At 44.9% G+C, this 20,049-nt stretch overlaps 1 protein-coding gene across 1 annotated transcript in view; it reads left to right on the top strand.

Moving 5' to 3' along the window:
• The first annotated feature begins 234 nt into the window (after positions 1–234).
• CAMK1G (calcium/calmodulin dependent protein kinase IG) overlaps positions 235–20,049 on the top strand; it is a 189,012-nt gene continuing 169,197 nt past the window's right edge. Inside the window, exon 1 of the mRNA XM_044286005.1 lies at positions 235–277. The gene's annotated coding sequence lies outside the window, so the exon portion shown is untranslated. The remainder of the gene's footprint in view (positions 278–20,049) is intronic.

Here is a 20,049-nt window from a genome sequence, read left to right as displayed (position 1 = left end):
AAGGAGCAGAGACATATCCCGAAGCTCTGTGGACTTGCACTACATGCCTTGGCTTCCTCAGCTGATCGCCCTTTGCATACAAATAAAGAGACGGGGACTCCAGTGGAGGTACTGTATGTTATGTGTCTCCTTCCTCCTCCTCTGTAACGCTGCTTAGTAACCATTCAGTGGAGAAAAACAGCTCTCCTCCTCTCTAATCCCAGATTCTTGCTAGCAGAGGTACCAGGTCTGTGCCGATACTAGGCTAGGACTCAACCGTCCTTTCTTACGATTTCAGGTAAGGACACTGACATTGATATTTGATATTAACTATGTCCCTCTGCTACACGTGTAGCTTTCATTACAGTTGTCTTGTCCCCATGCCGCCTTGTATATGTACTTTAAGGCAGTGATCTTTGGAAACCTATGAAATGTATTTTCTGTGTCTGGAACTGTTATTTTAAGTTTACTGCAGGGGAATGTTGTCCTTGCCGTCACTCCATTGCCTGGTGTATGCTTGACCTCAAAGGCTAAGTTCTAAATTTTTAATAAATTGCTAATACTGATTTTACTTGATCAATTTCAAATGAGTGAGTGCAGTGCAGGAATTCATCTCCTTACCATATAATGTGTGTAATCTGTTGTATAAAAACCATCAGAATTGAATGAAGACAAGAATGTATTTAGTGATGGGCAGGTGCCAGTTTAGACAGCATTCTGGTGCAGAGTCCACAAAAGCTGCAGTCATAAGTTCTGTATTCCTGGCATATAAAGAGGGCAAATACGTACGTGAGAGCTAAAGAGTGTAAATACGTGCGTGACATCTAAAGAGGGCAAATACGTACGCGTCATCTAAAGAGGGCAAATACGTACGTGAGAGCTAAAGAGTGTAAATACGTGCGTGACATCTAAAGAGGGCAAATACGTACGCGTCATCTAAAGAGGGCAAATATGTACGCGTCATCTAAAGAGGGCAAATACACACACGTCATCTAAAGAGGGCAAATACGTATGCGACATCTAAAGAGGGCAAATACGTACGCTACATCTAAAGAGGGCAAATACGTACGCGTCATCTAAAGAGGGCAAATGCGTATGTGAAATCTAAAGAGGGCAAATACGTACGTTACATCTAAAGAGGGCAAATACGTGCGTGACATCTAAAGAGTGCAAATACGTGCGTGACATCTAAAGATGGCAAATACGTATGTGAAATCTAAAGAGGGCAAATACGTATGTGACATCTAAAGAGGGCAAATACGTACGTGACATCTAAAGAGGGCAAATACGTACGTTACATCTAAAGATGTTAAATACATACGTGACATCTAAAGAGGGCAAATAAGTATGTTACATCTAAAGAGGGCAAATAAATATGCGACATCTAAAGAGGGCAAATGCGTACGTTACATCTAAAGAGGTTAAATACGGGCGTGACATCTATAGAGGGCAAATACGTACGAGTCATCTAAAGAGGGCAAATATGTGCGTGACATCTAAAAAGGGGAAATATGTACATGACATCTAAAGAGAACAAATACGTATGTGACATCTAAAGAAGGCAAACACATACGTGACATCTACAGAGAGCGAATACGTACATGTTACTTTTCTTTTTCAATGATTGCAACAACAAAAAATATGTCAAATGTTTTGCATGGCATACTGTGAATGGGCAAGAGTTAATAAAGCATATATTGAAAACGGCCACGCTATACATCTGTAAAAACGCCCATTTTACCCCGCCCTTCGCTTACCATAATGAAGACTACAAAACTCTGGTTTGCTCATGCAATGTTATCATTAGAGATGAGTAATTTCCCAAAATTTATTTCAAGTCTGATTTGGCTGTTAGATTTGATTCTGTCTGAATCAGTCCAAATCAAAAGTGCCCTGATTCCCCTGAAAGGTCATGTATGACACTTTTTTTGGCACAAGTTAGCGGAAATTGATTTATTTATTTTTCTTACAAAGTCTCATATTCCACTAACTTGTGTCAAAAAATAAAATCTCACATGAACTCACCATACCCCTCACAGAATCCAAATATGTAAAATTTTTTAGACATATATATTCCAGACTTCTTCTCATGCTTTAGGGCCCCTAAAATGCCAGGGCAGTATAAATACCCCACATGTGACCCCATTTCAGAAAGAAGACACCCCAAGGTATTCGCTGAGGGGCATATTGAGTCCATGAAAGATTTAACTTTTTGTCCCAAGTTAGCGGAAAGGAAGACTTTGTGCGAAAAAACAAAAAAAAAAACAATTTCCGCTAACTTGTGCCCCCCAAAAAAATCTTCTATGAACTCGCCATGCCCCTCAATGAATACCTTGGGGTGTCTTCTTTCCAAAATGGGGTCACTTGTGGGGTATTTATACTGCCCTGGCATTTTAGAGAGGCCCTAAAGCGTGAGAAGAAGTCTGGAATCCAAATGTCTATTTGGGCCCCTTTGCGCATGTAGGCTGCAAAAAAGTGTCATACATGTGGTATCGCCGTACTCAGGAGAAGTTGGGCAATGTGTTTTGGGGTGTCTTTTTACATATACCCATGCTGGGTGAGATAAATATCTTGGTCAAATGCCAACTTTGTATAAAAAATGGGAAAAGTTGTCTCTTGCCGAGATATTTATCTCACCCAGCATGGGTATATGTAAAATGACACCCCAAAACACATTGCCCAACTTCTCCTGAGTACGGAGATACCACATGTGTGACACTTTTTTGCAGCCAAGGTGGGCAAAGGGGCCCACATTCCAAAGAGCACCTTTAGGATTTCACAGGGCTTTTTTTTTACACATTTTGATTTCAAACTGCTTCTCACGCATTAGGGCCCCTAAAAAGCCAGGGCAGTATAACTACCCCACAAGAGAGCCTATTTTGGAAAGAAGACACACCAAGGTATTCCGTGAGGGGCATGGCGAGTTCCTAGAATTTTTTATTTTTTTGTCACAAGTTAGCGGAAAATGATGATTTTTTTTTTTTTTTTTTTTTTCTTACAATGTCTCATATTCCACTTACGTTTGACAAAAAATAAAAAATTCTAGGAACTTGCCATGCCCCTCACGGAATACCTTGGGGTGTCTTCTTTCCAAAATGGGGTCAGTTGTGGGGTAGTTATACTGCCCTGGCTTTTTAGGGGCCCAAATGCGTGAGAAGTAGTTTGAAATCAAAATGTGTAAAAAAAAAGCCCTGTGAAATCCTAAAGGTGCTCTTTGGGATGCACCTTTATGATTTCACAGGGCATTTTTTACACATTTTGATTTCAAACTACTTCTCACGCATTAGGGCCCCTAAAAAGCCAGGGCAGCATAACTACCCCACAAGTGACCCCATTTTGGAAAGAAGACACCCCAAGGTATTTCGTGATGGGCATAGTGAGTTCATGGAAGTATTTATTTTTTGTCACAAGTTAGTGGAATATGAGACTTTGTAAGAAAAAAAAATCATCATTCTCCGCTAACTTGTGACAAAAAATAAAAAGTTCTATGAACTCACTATGCCCGTCAGCGAATACCTTAGGGTGTCTACTTTCCGAAATGGGGTCGTCTGTGGGTTTTTTCTACTGTCTGGGCATTGTAGAACCTCAGGAAACATGACAGGTGCTCAGAAAGTCAGAGCTGCTTCAAAAAGCGGAAATTCACATTTCTGTATCATAGTTTGTAAACGCTATAACTTTTACCCAAACCATTTTTTTTTACCCAAACTTTTTTTTGATCAAAGACATGTAGAACAATAAATTTAGAGAAAAATTTATATATTAAAAAAAAAAATTTTGTTAAATTTCGATTAATAACAAAAAATGTCAGCAGCAATGAAATACCACCAAATGAAAGCTCTATTAGTGAGAAGAGAAGGAGGTAAAATTCATTTGGGTGGTAAGTTGCATGACCGAGCAATGAACGGCGAAAATAGTGTAGTGCAAAATTGTAAAAAGTGGTCTGGTCATTAAGGGTGTTTAAGCTAGGGGGGCTGAGGTGGTTAAAGAGGTTTACCATTTTCTACGCCTGTTTTAGGCGTAGAAAATGGTCTAAACGTAAGACATTTAGAAGTGGTGGAGGACCCACCGAAGTTTTGTAGAGCCCAACGCCTCTTCATAACTCCGGCGGATCCACCACCAGCGCAGGGCCTTATTAAAACCAGCGTCTAAAACTCTGGTCTTAATAGATGTTCCCTATAGGCTGTAAATATTGTAAAAAGTATGTTATTGTTAAAATGGAACATGACGAGAAATTAAGCAAAATGTTTCTTCTTGTTTCTCACCATTTTTGTTTTTCTAAATAATTGATGTGTCCCACAAAAAAAGAAGCAAACATTTTAAATTAATTAAAATGATCCCTTTTTGGTGGCAGATGGCTTCTTCTCTGCATTTTAAGGCCTCATGCACACGACAGTATTTTTTCACTGTCCGCAAAACGGGGTTCCGTTGGTCCGTGATCCGTGACCGTTTTTTCGTCCGTGGGTCTTCCTTGTTTTTTGGAGGATCCACGGACATGAAAAATGAAAAAAAAATCTAAGTCAAGTTTGCCATTGAAATGATAGGAAAAAACGGACACGGATCACGGACACGGATCACGGACACGGATGACAATCTTGTGTGCATCCGTGATTTTCACGGACCCATTGACTTGAATGGGTCCGTGAACCGTTGGCCGTGAAAAAAATAGGACAGGTCATATTTTTTTCACGGCCAGGAAAAACGGATCACGGATGCGGCTGCCAAACGGTGCAGTTTCCGATTTTTCCACGGACCCATTGAAAGTCAATGGGTCCGCAAAAAAAACGGAAAACGGCACAACGGCCACGGATGCACACAACGGTCGTGTGCATGAGGCCTTAATCTTCATTTGGTGGCTGCAATTTTGAGTGATTCGTATGCGACGAATCACAAGTTTTAGTTTTGCCAAAATTATAAATATTTTTGGGAAATTTGTAACTTATTTGTCTAATGAACAATTGATTCACTCATCTCTATTTACTATACATATTTCTTCACGTGAGTGGTTAGTTTACCACTGCATTCCATCATCTGAGGTCAGGAGTGCTCAGCACTTGTTGTCATCCCCCGTCCCTATTGTATTCCTTGTAGGACAGTAGAAGGGCATTACCTTATGGCTCATGGTCCCTTCTTTGTATGGGCCCCATAGCAATTGTTTGGTCTGCATCTATAAGATTTGGCCCTTTTGGATATTAAACAGTTTATGCTTTATACTTATGTGTGCTGGAAATCTCTGTTAGCAAGTTCTGAAAATATGGTAAAGCTCCAGAAAAGCCACCCGATTTCCTGACAAATTATCATAGGCTTTTAGTTTGCATCCATACTACCATTGTTATGTTATGTTGACTTAAAAAAAAAAAACAAAAAACATAGGTGATGTGTGTGTTAAACAGATGTCTCTGTCATGTACGTTCGGAGCAGGGTTGCCAACCAGAATTTTTCTTTTTTTCTGGACACCTTATCCCAAACTCACGTACAGCCAACATTTTTTACAGACAAATTGGAAAGCCATAATGCATAATAGATATTATAAGTAATATAGTACATGTTTATAGCTCAATATACTGTTACTAATTACCAGTATTTACTGTGAGCTGTAAAATGATGGAAATTACCACCAAGATAATCTAGTCAAGTACCACCAGCCTTCAAAAATCATGGACATATCAGGTTTTTTTCATGGACACACGGTTGGCAACCCTGGTCAGGGGCTTTTCCAGCAATGGATGTCACGATCGTGATGTAAACATAGCCTAAATGAAAGACAAAATTGATTGACACAAATTGAATGAAATCACAATTCCCATCTACACAGATATATTTATTAATTACTTAAACTAGCCATAAACATTAATGACGGTCAAATTTGCTGATTTTGAGGGCCATGTAAAGGGGTTTTCCGAATTAGGAAAAAAATATATATAGCACTGTAAATCTGATGGGCAGCAATATATAACTGAGCTAAGCAAGTTTTAAGTAAAAAAATATATATTTCCTCATTTCCCTGGTTGTCTTCTGGCCCTTTGTTTACCTGCAATAACAACAATCTCTGCCCCTTTCCCTGCTCTGCAGAGGGAGTGAATACAAGTGCTGCCCTGACTGACATGTCTGCTTGCTGGGAGACTCAGCAGCATGTTGTATTATAGGACTACAAGTGCCAGCTGTACAATGACACTGCTGATATACACAAGATCTTCTCCCTACCTGTTCTTGTGCAAAACTCCTCTAGTCTGTCAGCTCCTGTGCCCAGCATTTGTCTCCTCACTGCCTGCAGCTACTCAGTAAAGCCTTTTGCTTCTGAAGGGGTTAATCTTTCCCAAAGTGGGAGGGAGACACAGTGGGAGGGAGACACAGGGCAGACAGAAGCCGCAGCAGACAGCAGAGCAAGGGGGCGTGGCCAGCACAGTGACGTCTCATGTACAGACACATATCTATCTGATCTCTCAGGCTTGTGCACAAAACATCAGAGCAGGGAGAGAGACTGACATCACAGGTCATGTGTGTCATGGAACCATGAACCAGACGTACAACAAGAGATAAGTGGAAATAAGAAGGCTTTATTGAAAATCAAGCTGTAAGGAAAAAGTCCAAACGGATGGCTAAACCGAAGCAGGGTCTTGCGAAGCCAGAGGTCAGGAACCAGAAGGGTAGTCAGACGAAGCCTGGATCAGGAACCAGCAGGGTAGTCAGACGAAGCCTGGATCAGGAACCAGCAGGGTAGTCAGACGAAGCCAGGATCAGGAACCAGAAGCAGCAGCAGTCTTAGAAGCATGTGAACACAGGAGGACCAAGCAAGGAACTGAAGCCACAGACCTCCTATATATATGAGCTAGGCATCCAGCTCCTCCCAGTGGGAAGGAAAAGCCGCAGGGTGGGAGGCTACAAGAAACCCAGAAACCAAGATGGCCGCCAGCACATGTCAAACGAAGGAGAACAGCAAGAAGGTAAGACCATGACAGTACCTCCCCCTCAAGGGCCCCTCCTCCGCGGAGTAAAGAACGGTTTCTGAGGGAAGCGTGCGTGGAAGGCTCGGAGCAAGGCAGGAGCATGGACATCTGCGGAGGGAACCCAGGAACGCTCCTCTGGACCATAACCACGCCAATGGACCAAAAACTGCACCCGACCGCGGACCAGGCGTGAGTCCAGGATATTGCTCACCTCATACTCCTCACGATTGCCCACTTGGACCGGACGAGGCCGAGGAACCGAGGAAGTGAAACGATTACACACCAGTGGCTTCAACAGGGAGACATGAAACACGTTGGAGATCCGCATGCCAGGAGGAAGCGCAAGGGCATAGGCTACCGGGTTTACCCTGCGAAGCACTCGGAAGGGACCAACAAAGCGAGGCGCCAGCTTGGGAGTGGGCACTCGAAGGTTGAGGTTGCGGGTGGACAACCATACGCGGTCTCCGACCTGGTAGGAAGGAGCGGGCGCTCGTCTGCGATCAGCCTGGAGTCTCTGGCGCTGCGCAGAGACCTCAAGGGACCTCTGGATCTGTACCCAAGAAGCACGTAGGACGGAAAGGTGATCCTCCACAGCCGGAATATCCTGGGGAGAGAATACCTCCGGTAACACGGCAGGTTGGAACCCATAATTGGCCATGAAGGGAGACGTCCCAGAGGAAGAGTTCACCGCCGTGTTCCTGGCAAACTCAGCCCAAGGCAGGAGGTCAACCCAATTGTCTTGGTGATCGGAGACATAGCAACGAAGGAATTGCTCCAAGGCCTGATTGGCTCGTTCTGCGGCCCCATTGGACTGAGGGTGGTAGGCCGAGGAGAAAGAGAGATGAATCCCCAACTGGGAGCAAAAGGCGCGCCAGAACCTGGACACAAACTGACTCCCCCGATCCGACACAATCTCCTTGGGCAAACCGTGCAACCAGAAGACCTCCCTGGCAAAAATCGAGGCCAACTCTTGTGCAGAGGGTAACTTCTTGAGAGGAACACAGTGGCACATTTTGGAAAACCGATCCACAATCATGAGAATGACCGTATGGCCTCGGGATGCAGGGAGGTCCACAATGAAATCCATCCCCAGGTGTGACCATGGACGCTCCCCGGTGGCTATGGGTTGCAAAAGGCCCAACGGAAGGTGCCGAGGGGACTTACTCTGGGCACAAACGGAGCATGCCGCTACATATGCGGCGATGTCGGAACGTAGAGAAGGCCACCAGAACAGACGTGAAACAGCCCAGGACAGCTGATTCTTTCCAGGATGCCCCGCGGCCTTGGAGTTATGGTAGGTTCGCAACAACCGAGTGCGCAACTCCTCAGGCACAAAACACCTGCCGTTGGGTCTCCCAGAGGGAGCACCAGATTGAGCCGCCAAAATCTGCTCACCCAGGGGAGAGGTCAGGCTGGTGCGAATGGCGGCCAGGATCTGATTCGGAGGTATGACCGAAGTCGGAATCGACTCCTCCCCGGACAGCTCGGAGTACTGCCGTGATAAGGCATCCGCTCTGATGTTCTTGGAACCGGGTAGGTAGGAGACCACGTAATTAAAACGTGACAAGAACAGAGCCCATCTGGCCTGACGTAGTGTCAATCTCTTGGCCTCAGAGAGGTAGGTCAGATTCTTGTGGTCCGTCAGGATGAGAACCGGAACCACTGAGCCCTCGAGCAAGTGCCTCCATTCTTTAAGGGCCTGCACGATGGCCAATAACTCCCTGTCACCAATCTGATAGTTGCACTCCACGGAAGACAGTTTCCGGGAGTAAAACCCACAAGGAAGCAGAGGGCCCTCTGGTGTTCTACGCTGAGACAGAAGGACGCCTACTCCCGTCTCAGACGCGTCCACCTCGAGGACAAAAGGCAACCCAGGGTTGGGATGCGACAGAATCGGAGCCGACACAAAGGCGGACTTTAGAGCCTCAAAAGCTCGGATGGCCTCGAGAGGCCAGACCTGGGGATTACTGCCCTTCCTGGTCAGATCCGTGAGAGGCTTGGCTAGCATGGAAAAGTCCCTGATGAACTTCCGATAATAATTGGCGAAGCCCAAAAAGCGCTGCAGGGCACGGAGACCATTGGGCTGGGGCCACTGTAAGACAGCCGAAACCTTCTCAGGATCCATGGAGAACCCCTCAGCGGAAATGATGTAACCTAAGAAGGTTACCTGGGATCGGTGAAATTCGCATTTCTCAAGCTTACCGAACAGCTTGTTCTCTCATAACCGTTGCAACACTCGTCTGACATCCAGAATGTGGGCCTCCATGGATTCAGAATATACCAATATGTCATCCAAATAGACCACCACACATTGCTGCAACAGGTCACGGAAAACATCGTTGATGAATTCCTGGAAGACTGCGGGCGCATTGCACAACCCAAAGGGCATAACCAAGGATTCATAATGACCGGTCCAGGTGTTAAACGCGGTCTTCCACTCATCGCCCGCCTTGATCCTTACCAGGTTATATGCCGCCCTCAGGTCGAGTTTGGTAAAGACCGTGGCCCCTTTGAGGCGATCGAACAGCTCGGAAATCAAGGGTATCGGGTAAGCGTTCTTGATCGTGATGCGATTGAGACCCCTGTAATCGATGCAAGGCCTCAACTCACCGCCCTTCTTTTTCACAAAGAAAAATCCAGCCCCTGCCGGGGACGAGGATTTGCGAATGTGTCCGCGTGAAAGCGCCTCCCTCACGTACTCCTCCATGGCCTCATTCTCCGCTACCGACAGTGGATAGACTTTGCCACGAGGAGGAACGGCACCAGATTGTAACTCTATGGCACAATCGTATGGGCGGTGCGGAGGTAGGGCAACCGCACGCACCTTATCGAATACATCCCGGTACTCCTCGTATTCAGGAGGCAACAGAGAGTCCGAGGAAGTACACAGCAACTTGACAGGCCCATGGATGCAACTAGCCCCACACTGCGGTGACCACGAGAGGATCTCGGCCGATCTCCAATCGAAAGTCGGATTATGCTTCTGGACCCAGGGTTACCCCAAGACCACCGAGTAGTGTGGAGACGAAATAACCTGGAGACAGACCGACTCTCTGTGAACGGCACCAATGGCCATCCCCACTGGAAGGGTCTCCTGAGTCACGTGTGGCGGCAGAAGGGGTCTGCCGTCTATCGCCTCAAGAGCCAGTGGGGAACCTCGAGGCTGCAGAGGAATGGAATTGGCGGCAGCGAACACACTATCAATGAACAAACCACCAGCACCAGAGTCCACCAACGCCTGGGTCGTCACCGAGCCCCCGACCCAGGAGAGGACAACAGTAATCAGTGGTTTGTCAACACGGGAAACCGGGGACGAGGAGACTCCACCCAAGATCTGCCCCCGACAGGATCTCAGGTGCGAGCGTTTCCCGGACGGTTCGGGCATGCCAACCGAAAATGCCCACCGAGACCACAGTACATGCATCGGCCCTCGCGTCTCCGGAGTACCCTCTCCCCCTCGGACAGGCGAGCAAACCCCAGCTGCATGGGTTCACCCCCAGACAAGTCATCCCCAGGAGGCGTGGGAGGAGAGGGAGGCACGGGTGGGACAGCAAACGTAGGCGCCAATCTGTTAGAAGACCTCTGCAGGCTTTCCTTAAAGGAAGGTCTCTCCCTGAGTCTGGTGTCAATCAAAATCAGGAAAGAAATAAGAGACTCGAGCTCCACTGGTAGGTCCTTAGCTGCAACCTCATCCTTCAAGGCATCCGAGAGACCATGAGAGAAAGCAGCGACCAGAGCCTCATTATTCCAGCCCACCTCTGCTGCCAGGGTACGAAACTCAATGGCATATTCAGCTACGGATCGTGAACCCTGTCTGATGGACATAAGGAGCTTCGCAGCAGAGGCAGCACGAGCCGGCACATCGAATACCTTCCGAAGAGAAGCAACAAAACCGGAAAACTCGGCAACCACCGGATTGTTGTTCTCCCATAAAGGGCTGGCCCAGGCCAAGGCCTTGTCCGAGAGCAGCGAGATCAAGAAGCCCACCTTTGATCTCTCAGTAGGAAAGGCATGTGGCAGCAACTCGAAATAAATGCCCACCTGGTTAAGGAAACCTCGGCACTGAGTTGGCTCTCCCCCAAAGCGCTGTGGAAGGGGGGCAGAACCGGTCATACCCCGAAACACCGCAGGCGCAGCAACAGGTGTCGGGGTAGACTCTGGCGCAACAACCGGAGCGGCAGTAGGAGCGGGCCCAGGAGCGACAACCGACCCATCGGCAACGGAAGCTAAATGAGCCGTGCGTTCAAGCAGGGTTTGCAACGCCACAGCGAACCGACCCAACAGGTGATCCTGCTGATCAAGTCTGGCAACCAGCGTAGGTAGCGAGGATGGCCCTGTACCGTCAGAATTCATGGCTTGGTCCTAATGTCATGGAACCATGAACCAGACGTACAACAAGAGATAAGTGGAAATAAGAAGGCTTTATTGAAAATCAAGCTGTAAGGAAAAAGTCCAAACGGATGGCTAAACCGAAGCAGGGTCTTGCGAAGCCAGAGGTCAGGAACCAGAAGGGTAGTCAGACGAAGCCTGGATCAGGAACCAGCAGGGTAGTCAGACGAAGCCTGGATCAGGAACCAGCAGGGTAGTCAGACGAAGCCAGGATCAGGAACCAGAAGCAGCAGCAGTCTTAGAAGCATGTGAACACAGGAGGACCAAGCAAGGAACTGAAGCCACAGACCTCCTATATATATGAGCTAGGCATCCAGCTCCTCCCAGTGGGAAGGAGAAGCCGCAGGGTGGGAGGCTACAAGAAACCCAGAAACCAAGATGGCCGCCAGCACATGTCAAACGAAGGAGAACAGCAAGGAGGTAAGACCATGACAATGTGACCCTCAGTGAAATCTGGGAAAGGAGCAACTACAGATGCAGTAAGTGCATGGCAAAGCTGTTATATTTGATTCGTTAGAAACATACAAACAACAAAAAAATAACGTAGATCCTTCAGCAGGACCTGCGCTGACGCCACCACACTCACCACGTGGTGAGCGCGATTACATCATCAAAGGTCCTTTGGCAGGTCCTGAAAGAAGAAGAAAGAAGAAGATGCCAGCTGTGCAAACAAGTGGATGATGTGAGTTATTTTTTTATTTTTTTTTTAACCCCTCATGCCACATTTCAGTAAGCATTTTGTATTAAGAATGCTATTATTTTCCCTTATAACCATGTTATAAGGGAAAATAAAATCTACAAAACACTTAACCCAAACCCGAACTTCAGTGAAGTAGTCCGGGTTCGGGTCTAAGTACCACAATCAGTTTTTTCTCACGCGCGTGCAAAACACATTGCACTCGTGCAAAAAAAACTGAGCAATGCAATCGCAGTCAAAACTGACTGAAATTGCATACGCACTTGCACGATTTTCCCTGATCGCAGACGCAACGCATCTGGACCTAATCCGGACACGCTCCTCTGCAAGGGGCCTAAGGGCCTGTGAGCTTCTATTGGCTGATAAGGGTCATGTGACCGTGTGTATGGTAGTTGGGATATAAGGAGAAAGACCTACAGGATTCTATTGGCTAATGCATTTTTGGGTATATCTCAGGAATGGTACGTCCTAGAGAGCTGGGACCTGGTCTAAAACCTTCATGGACACCTGATGTACCTGTGTGCCGTGATTGTAAATGGGATGGAGCGGATTCCTTTAGTGGACATACATACATACACACATACACTCAACTTTATACAGTATATTAGATAGATTTGCATTGTGTACTTAACATTCAGTTAAAGGGGTCATCCAGTTTTCCAATACTGATTACCTATCTTCAGATTGGTGGGAGTCTGACTCCAGCATTCACAATGATCAGCTGTTTGAGGGAGTCACAACTCTTATGTGAGCATTGCTTCCTCTTCAATGTTTACCTGAAAGCTGTTGACATTGTAGCAGCAGTGCAGTGTAAGTGCAACTGCTCATCTCTTTCTCTTGAATGGGACAGCGCAGTTGTAACTACCCTGCACCACCACTAAAACTGTCAGCTAAAGAGTTATTGAAAGTACAGTATACTGGCATGCTAGTGATGTTCACATCCATGTGTTGTCTGAGTGTAGAAGGAACAGCACACAGACTGAGAGCTCTGACGACTTATGGTCATTGGGCCAATTCACATGCTCGATTTTCTGTCCGTACTGTTAGTCTGCACAGAGAAAATCATAGCATGCACTGCAGTAGTCAGATTGTCACACTAGACTTGCTAATTGAATTACGACACAAGGACACCATCAATGCTTCCCTTAAAATTGTCCATTTTTAGCAGATGGAACTCATGGTCTTTCGTTGACTTGTCCCCCCTTGTGTCGGGTCATTCGGTAACGGGACACAAGGGGAGCAGCTCAGTAGCGTCAAACTGGATGTTGACAGCAAGGGATTTGTGCTCTACTGCAGCCACAGGGAGCGAAGGAGCCTGGACATCAGGGAGCAGGTATGTTTCCCTCTGCAGGTACATCTACAAGATCCCCAGAAGAACAACCCCTTACGTCCCATACATCTTTCTAGTCCATCCACACTACTCACAACCATTTCAGAATAGAGTGTGGAAATGCATCCAAGCAGAATCATGTTCATAGGCATCTGCAAATAAAAATTACCTATGGATCTTATTTCTCAATGAACACCTGTCATCGATAAATCTAACATTTGCTTGGAGATTATCTCAGTTAATATATTTAGGCCCTGGTTTTGTTTTATAGATAGTAATGGATAAAGCCTATATAGTGGAGCTCAAGGGGCATTATCTGGACAATGTAAGGGATTGTCTCTTTTCAGGGGGGGTCACACTCACAGATATCTCACCAGACAACGGATTTTCATGTCCAAACTGTGCATTTATTTTGACAGTCTTCTTATAAAGGATAGTCCAGTTATACATCACTGGGTGGGGTGAGGTTCTCGCACCGCCAACACATAAAACACAAACTCCTGCCCGTCTAGGCGCTATCTAAACACAATACGTCCCTACCTCACTCATAGAGTTCAGTTCACACATGGACAACATATGCAGCTTTCCTCAGCCAATATCAATACTGCAGCCTCAAGGCTGTGTCAACTCCAGGACCTTTTGGGGGAGTGTGGCCCAGTAGTCCTCCAGACGCTGGGCGTGCAACCCTTGTTCTCTAGGTGTTGCTAGGTCCTCCAAACCTCAGGCTATTCAAAGCCTTGTGGCCTCTCAGTCCTCCTGACTGAGACCACACACAGAGCCTCTGCTTCACAAAACAGTCTAGCGCTCCCTCCTCAGACTGACCTACTCTGAGACGTTTTATGCCAGCCTGATTACAGCAGGCCTCACCTGTGATCACCTCAGGTAGAAAGGAAAACCTGTACTGGAAGGGTGTGGACTGGGAACTCCCTCTACCAAGCCTAGCCACCAGTCCAAGTAAAATCTATGCTTTGCTGAGACTACTGCCACTCTATAAATTTTATCTGTCTCACCCATCTGAGGTACTTGAAGTGGGACAACACACCTTCCAGCACTGTTCACATTACCACAACAAGTAAAAGCCAAGGCTCTAATAAAAACATCTAAATGACATTATACTAAAGATCTGGAATGTAAAAATGTTTAGCAGTCTCTCTAGAGAATACCAGACACATCAAAACCTTGGTAACAAAGCCAATACGAAACAACCAATATACCAAGAATATCTAAACCGCATAATATGGAATGTACAACACAAGAGGAAATAATTTAACTATTGAGCTGGTGTTTTTCCATGTTTTGTAGTTGAGGACAATTATGTATGAACATGGAAAGAGTCCCTAGTAGCATGTACACACTGGTATATCTTTAGAGCAGAGGTGTTATGACCGTTTTGGGCCAGGGTCAATTTATTCCATAAATGAGAAAATCTAAGCGATCAATCATTTTTACATTTTAGATCTGTTTAGTCTCTACTTACTAGCTAATAGATTTCACAGAGAGTTACGAGAGAAAATGCCAGTTTTATAGTTGTGGCACTGTGCAGATTTCATGGAACAGTTACAAAACAGAGACCATGATGTAGCTGTAAAACACAAAGTATACATAATGGCTATGTTAAATAAATTAACTTTTTTCCCCCAAATTTTCAAATGAGTTTTTTATGCAAATTGTTTAATTAAATGTGTGGTTCAGTACTCTGCCCCCGTGAATTCATTAATGGTTAAATAGATATCCTTCAGGCATTTGTTACATGTTTTTTATGTATGTGCAAATTTAGTGTCATGACAACCAGGGCTGTGGTTTCTGTAGATACTGAGGTAAAATTACAGCTACATGAATTTATTTTTCTTTATTTTTTTTTCTTTCTTTTTAGGCACCAGCATATTCTGCAATGCTACGTAGACATTACTCACAATTGAGACTCTCTGTCAATATGTATTTTTTGGTGTTTTGGAGGGAACCCATATAAACACAGGAAGAGCGTACAAACTTCATACAGTTAAGGCCCACAGGCAGATTTGGACCCAGGACCTGAATCATGTAAAGCACAAATCACGAGTGCTAACCACTGAGCCACCATGATACTCAATTCTCTAACTTCCAGTTTTGACCCATCAAAAGGCAGTCTCATTCATCATTTTCTAGTTGGGTGTAGAAAATGGTCTAAATGTAAGCCAGTAAGGAAGCTGGCTTACATTTAGACCGGCACTGGATAAGCCGAAGTTATGTAGAGGCCTGTGTCTCTTCATAACTGGCAGATCCACAGCCAGATGTAGGGGTTATTAAGACCACTGTCTAAAACGCTGGTCTTAATAAATAGACTCCTTAGGTGCATCAGGAAATTTCAGTTTTGTGGGGTCCCTGGGCTGGCTGTGCCAGTGCCCTCTGCCAAAAGCTGGAAGGTTCTCTGTCCCTCAATGCAGTGCTGTTAGTTCTGACCTCTATTTCCTCTTTTGGAAGATGTGAGATATGAAGAAGAGAGTTGTGGGTGCACAGCACTGAAGCTGGTCATACTCACTCTTGTCATGCTCTCTCTCTCTGTACATACTGCAGTCCATGCTGACGCACTTTTCTCCTCTTCAGGCATTACACATAAGTACAAAATGTGCAACAGCAGCCTAGGAGTTTAGTGTGGAGTACAGTATGGGGGTGGTAGTGGCTCTGACTGGATCACAGTGGGCAATCCTCACACCGATATCCCCCTAAGGCCTCCTGCACACAAACTTGTTTTCTTTCTGTGTCCGTTCCCTTTTTGTTTGCGGACCATATACGAAACCATTAATTTCAATGGGTCCACAAAAAAAACGGAAGGTACGCTGTGTGCATTCTGTTTCCGTATGTCCGTATTTCCATTCCTCAAAAAAATAGAACATGTCCTATTATTGTCCGTATAACGGACAAGGGTAGTACTGTTCCATTAGGGGCCAGCTGTTCCGTTCCTCAAAATACGGATTGCACACAGACGTCATCTGTATTTTTTACAGATGTTTTTTGCGGGCCACAAAATACATACGGTCATGTGCATGAGGCCTAAGATTGTGCAGTGACAGGAAGGCGCACCTTTTTTTCCCATGGAGCACACCCTGATGTTGGGGCTTGTGCCTAATGGTGACAGGGGTTAGGTTGTTAGATGTTTTCACAGGGTTCAAGTCAGGAGTGTAGATGAAGATGCTATGGAGGGCAAATGGTGTAGGAGTCAGTGACCAGGCCAGTTGGCACAATTAAATAGGTCTCTCTTTACTAAAGTGCATTATAGGAGTAGTAGTTCTTCCAATAGTATCAAGGCACAATTCCAAGACATATAACCCAGGGCAATCCTTCCTTGATAGCAATATATGGATGGCAGCAACGATATGGGTTGAGATACTACTTCTTTCTGTCGTTCTGCTGAACCTTTGGCTGACAATGAGGTTCTTGTAAACATCCTGTAATTCCCAGACTAAGGAGAGCTGGCCAAATTGTCTCAAAGTGTGGAAGGTGTGTTGGCATTTTGGCAATAGTCCTTCTCACAGCAGCAAAGCTTTCATTAAGCTGAAGGGTAACTGTATAAATTCCAATGCACTGGGCTCCCCCTAGTGGTGGAGCAACCAGACAGTTTTATTGTGTACTATGTAAAGAGAAGATTTATTAATGCATTTATATCAGTCGTCTTATGGAAATACATGGAGAAATTCAATTCAGAATGAGCACAATAGGGTTTTAATTTTTAATTTTCTCCACTTCAAAATAAAAAAAAAAATATTTGTCAGAAATCTCCCAAGGATGTTGTTTTTGTGTATTGTTAAATAACACAAATCTGTAATAAAAACTATTTCACCCCACAAAAAATCCTCCATGACAATACTCCTTTAAACCACTGGTGATTGGCATGGTGACAATGGTACCTATCAAGGGATAGGTTATATTAGGCAGCAAGTGAACAGTCAGTTCTTGAAGTTGATGCATTGGGAGCAAGAAAAATGGGCAAATGTAAGGATCTCAGCCAATTTGGAAAAGAGCTACATTGTGATTACTCAAAATGGCAGGTCTTGTGGGGTGTTACCATGGCTAGAAATTACGAACAAGGCTGCATTCACAGCTCATGCTGCCCTATGCACAGTTACGTTGGTCCCTGAAGACACATACATTTTTTGTTTGTTTTTGCTGTGCTCTGAAAGCCATGACTGATTATAATTTTTCTGTAGAGATTCCTGTATGTGGGCTTGTTTTTTCTATGCAGGACAAGTTGTATTCTTTAATAATATTTTTTTTTGGAGGGTGGGGTGTTTAGAAATAGAAAAAAAATGCAATTTACCATGACGAGCTGTAGTTTTCATTGGTATAATTTTAGGGTACATCTGATCTGATTTTCTGACCACTTTTTATTCCATTTTGGGGGGCAGGTAAAAAAAACTGCAATTCTGGCTTTGTTTTTTATTGTACAGTGTTTGCCTGTGTGATAAAAACCATATTAGTATTGTAATGGTTGCTGTGATACCAATTATATACTTTTTTAAATATTTTTTTATGTGATACATATGCGATAGACAGTTAGATATGATGAACTCTTCCCCCTCCTGTCCTGGATCAATGCTTATTTACTAGCATGTCTGGCAGTAGGCAGGGCAATAACAGATAGAAAAAACATATATATTAATTTTTACCTGTCTGCTGATAGCTACCCCCTGCAAGGCTTCACCCTGGGCAATTGACCTCTAGAACCTAGTGGCATATATGTCACTGCCTACCAATTGTGGACTAAGGAAAGACAACCAGTGAACCAGCAATGCATTTAGGGTGTCAGAGTCTCATTGATGGCCATGGGAAGCAAAGGCTAGCTAATCTGGTCCAATCCCACAGATTGCTAAAAAAGTTAATGCTGTCAATGACATAAAGGAGACAGGAGAATACACAGTGCATTGCAGCTTGCTGTGTATGGGACTGCATAGCCACAGACAAGTCAGAGGGCCCATGCTGACCGATGTACCCCTCCAAAAGGGCCTATAATGGGCAAGTGAGCATCAGAACTGAATAATGGAGCAATTGTAAAAAGTCATCTGGTGTGATTACATTTTCTTCTATATCATGTGGATAGCTGGTTGAATGCGCATTGTGTACCTGGGGAAGAACTGACACCCGGGTGCACTATGGGAAGAATTCAATCCAGTGGAGGCCATGTGATGCACTTGAGAAATGCTTTTAATGTCAAGGTTGATTGATATGTTTGTGAATATATCACTGTCCTGTTCTCACAGCATGCACCCCCCGGGGTCTATATGCAGCTCAACGGGCAGATATCAGCATTATACTAGTTAATAAGATGAGACTTGTTTCCGTAGTCTGTGGTTTTTATTAACCGGCAGTAGATAAGGTAAGCTATAAGAAAATGAACATACAAGAACTGAATATACAGCACAATGTACACAAAACTTATGCAAAAACATTAGTTAATCCCTTACCGACTATGCTTTAGTAAGAGACACACAATGTGCAGCTGCTCCTTCCATGAGGTGAAGGGAAAAGGAAGAAGGTGCCTGTCTCTTTCCCAGAAAGCACTGTGAGCAGGAAGTCAGGTGACCTAATGAATATGCATAGTTTAACAAGGCAGAAGATGCACTTACAGCTAAAGGTCACTAGATGGTGCTGAAGGCACACATATGAACACACACATTAACAAACTATGCAATAGTTAGTGAAGAGAAGACAGTACACTCCCCGCTTGACATCAGTCGATGTCACTATTAGAGTCCTCAACTTTACGGACATGTCCATCTTCACTTGGGAACACTTTAGTAATGAGGCCCAAAGGCCAATGATTTCTTTGAGCCTGAGAGTCTTTAACAAGAACAATGTCACCCGGTTTCCGGTTGGGCTTAACTGTGTGCCATTTGGTTCTTGTCTGTAAGGTGGGAAGATATTGCTTCTTCCACCTATTCCAGAAAGTATCGGAAAGGCCTTGCACTTGTTTCCATTGGCGTTTGTAGAGATCTGTGGTGCCAAACTCTCCGGAAAGAGCACTCACTATACCAGTCTTTTGGGTAAGTAGAGAGGCAGGTGTAAGCAGTATTGGACCTCTTGGGTCATTTGATATCGGAGCCAAGGGTCTGGCATTGATAATGGCTGAGACTTCGGCCATAAAGGTTGTAAGGCATTCATGAGAGAGTCTATCTTTGCCCACTTGTAAGAAGATAGCCTGCAGAATCTTGAACTCTATGTGTGCTAAGCAGGTGATAGCTCGTGCAAGTGACTTCCAGGTGGAAAACCTGATAAAACGGTGGTTACCAAGCTGATTGTATGAATTTACAGTAAGTAGCACAGATACCTGGGGGCGGATTTCTTTATCAGAAGCTGCATCTAACAGCTCATATGAGTCACAGGCAGAAGAATGTTCTGAGTTGTATAGAAAAGCAGGACCCGTGAACCAAACTGTGTCCTTAAGGTGACTGGCAGCAACTGACCTGGTTGCTAAGTCTGCTGGGTTATGGTCAGTAGGTACAAAGTGCAATTGTTTTGGGAAAGTGGACCTCCTAATTCTTAACACTCAGTTGTTAACATAAACATAAAAAAGCCTAGTTTGGTTGTAAATTTAGTCCAGGACCACTTTACTGTCAGTATAAAACTCGGTGTCTCGAATCTCTAGGTTTATCTCTGATGTAATTAATTCAGCTAGTTCAACGGCTAGTACAGCGGCACAGAGCTCTAGCCTGGGTATTGTATGTTCGAGAAGTGGT

This window comes from Bufo gargarizans, chromosome 3 (assembly GCF_014858855.1).
Source record: "Bufo gargarizans isolate SCDJY-AF-19 chromosome 3, ASM1485885v1, whole genome shotgun sequence".
NCBI classification, from domain to species: Eukaryota; Metazoa; Chordata; class Amphibia; order Anura; family Bufonidae; genus Bufo; species Bufo gargarizans.
The sequence above is the reverse complement of the archived record's forward strand: the minus strand, read 5'-3'. Positions and strand labels throughout refer to the sequence as shown.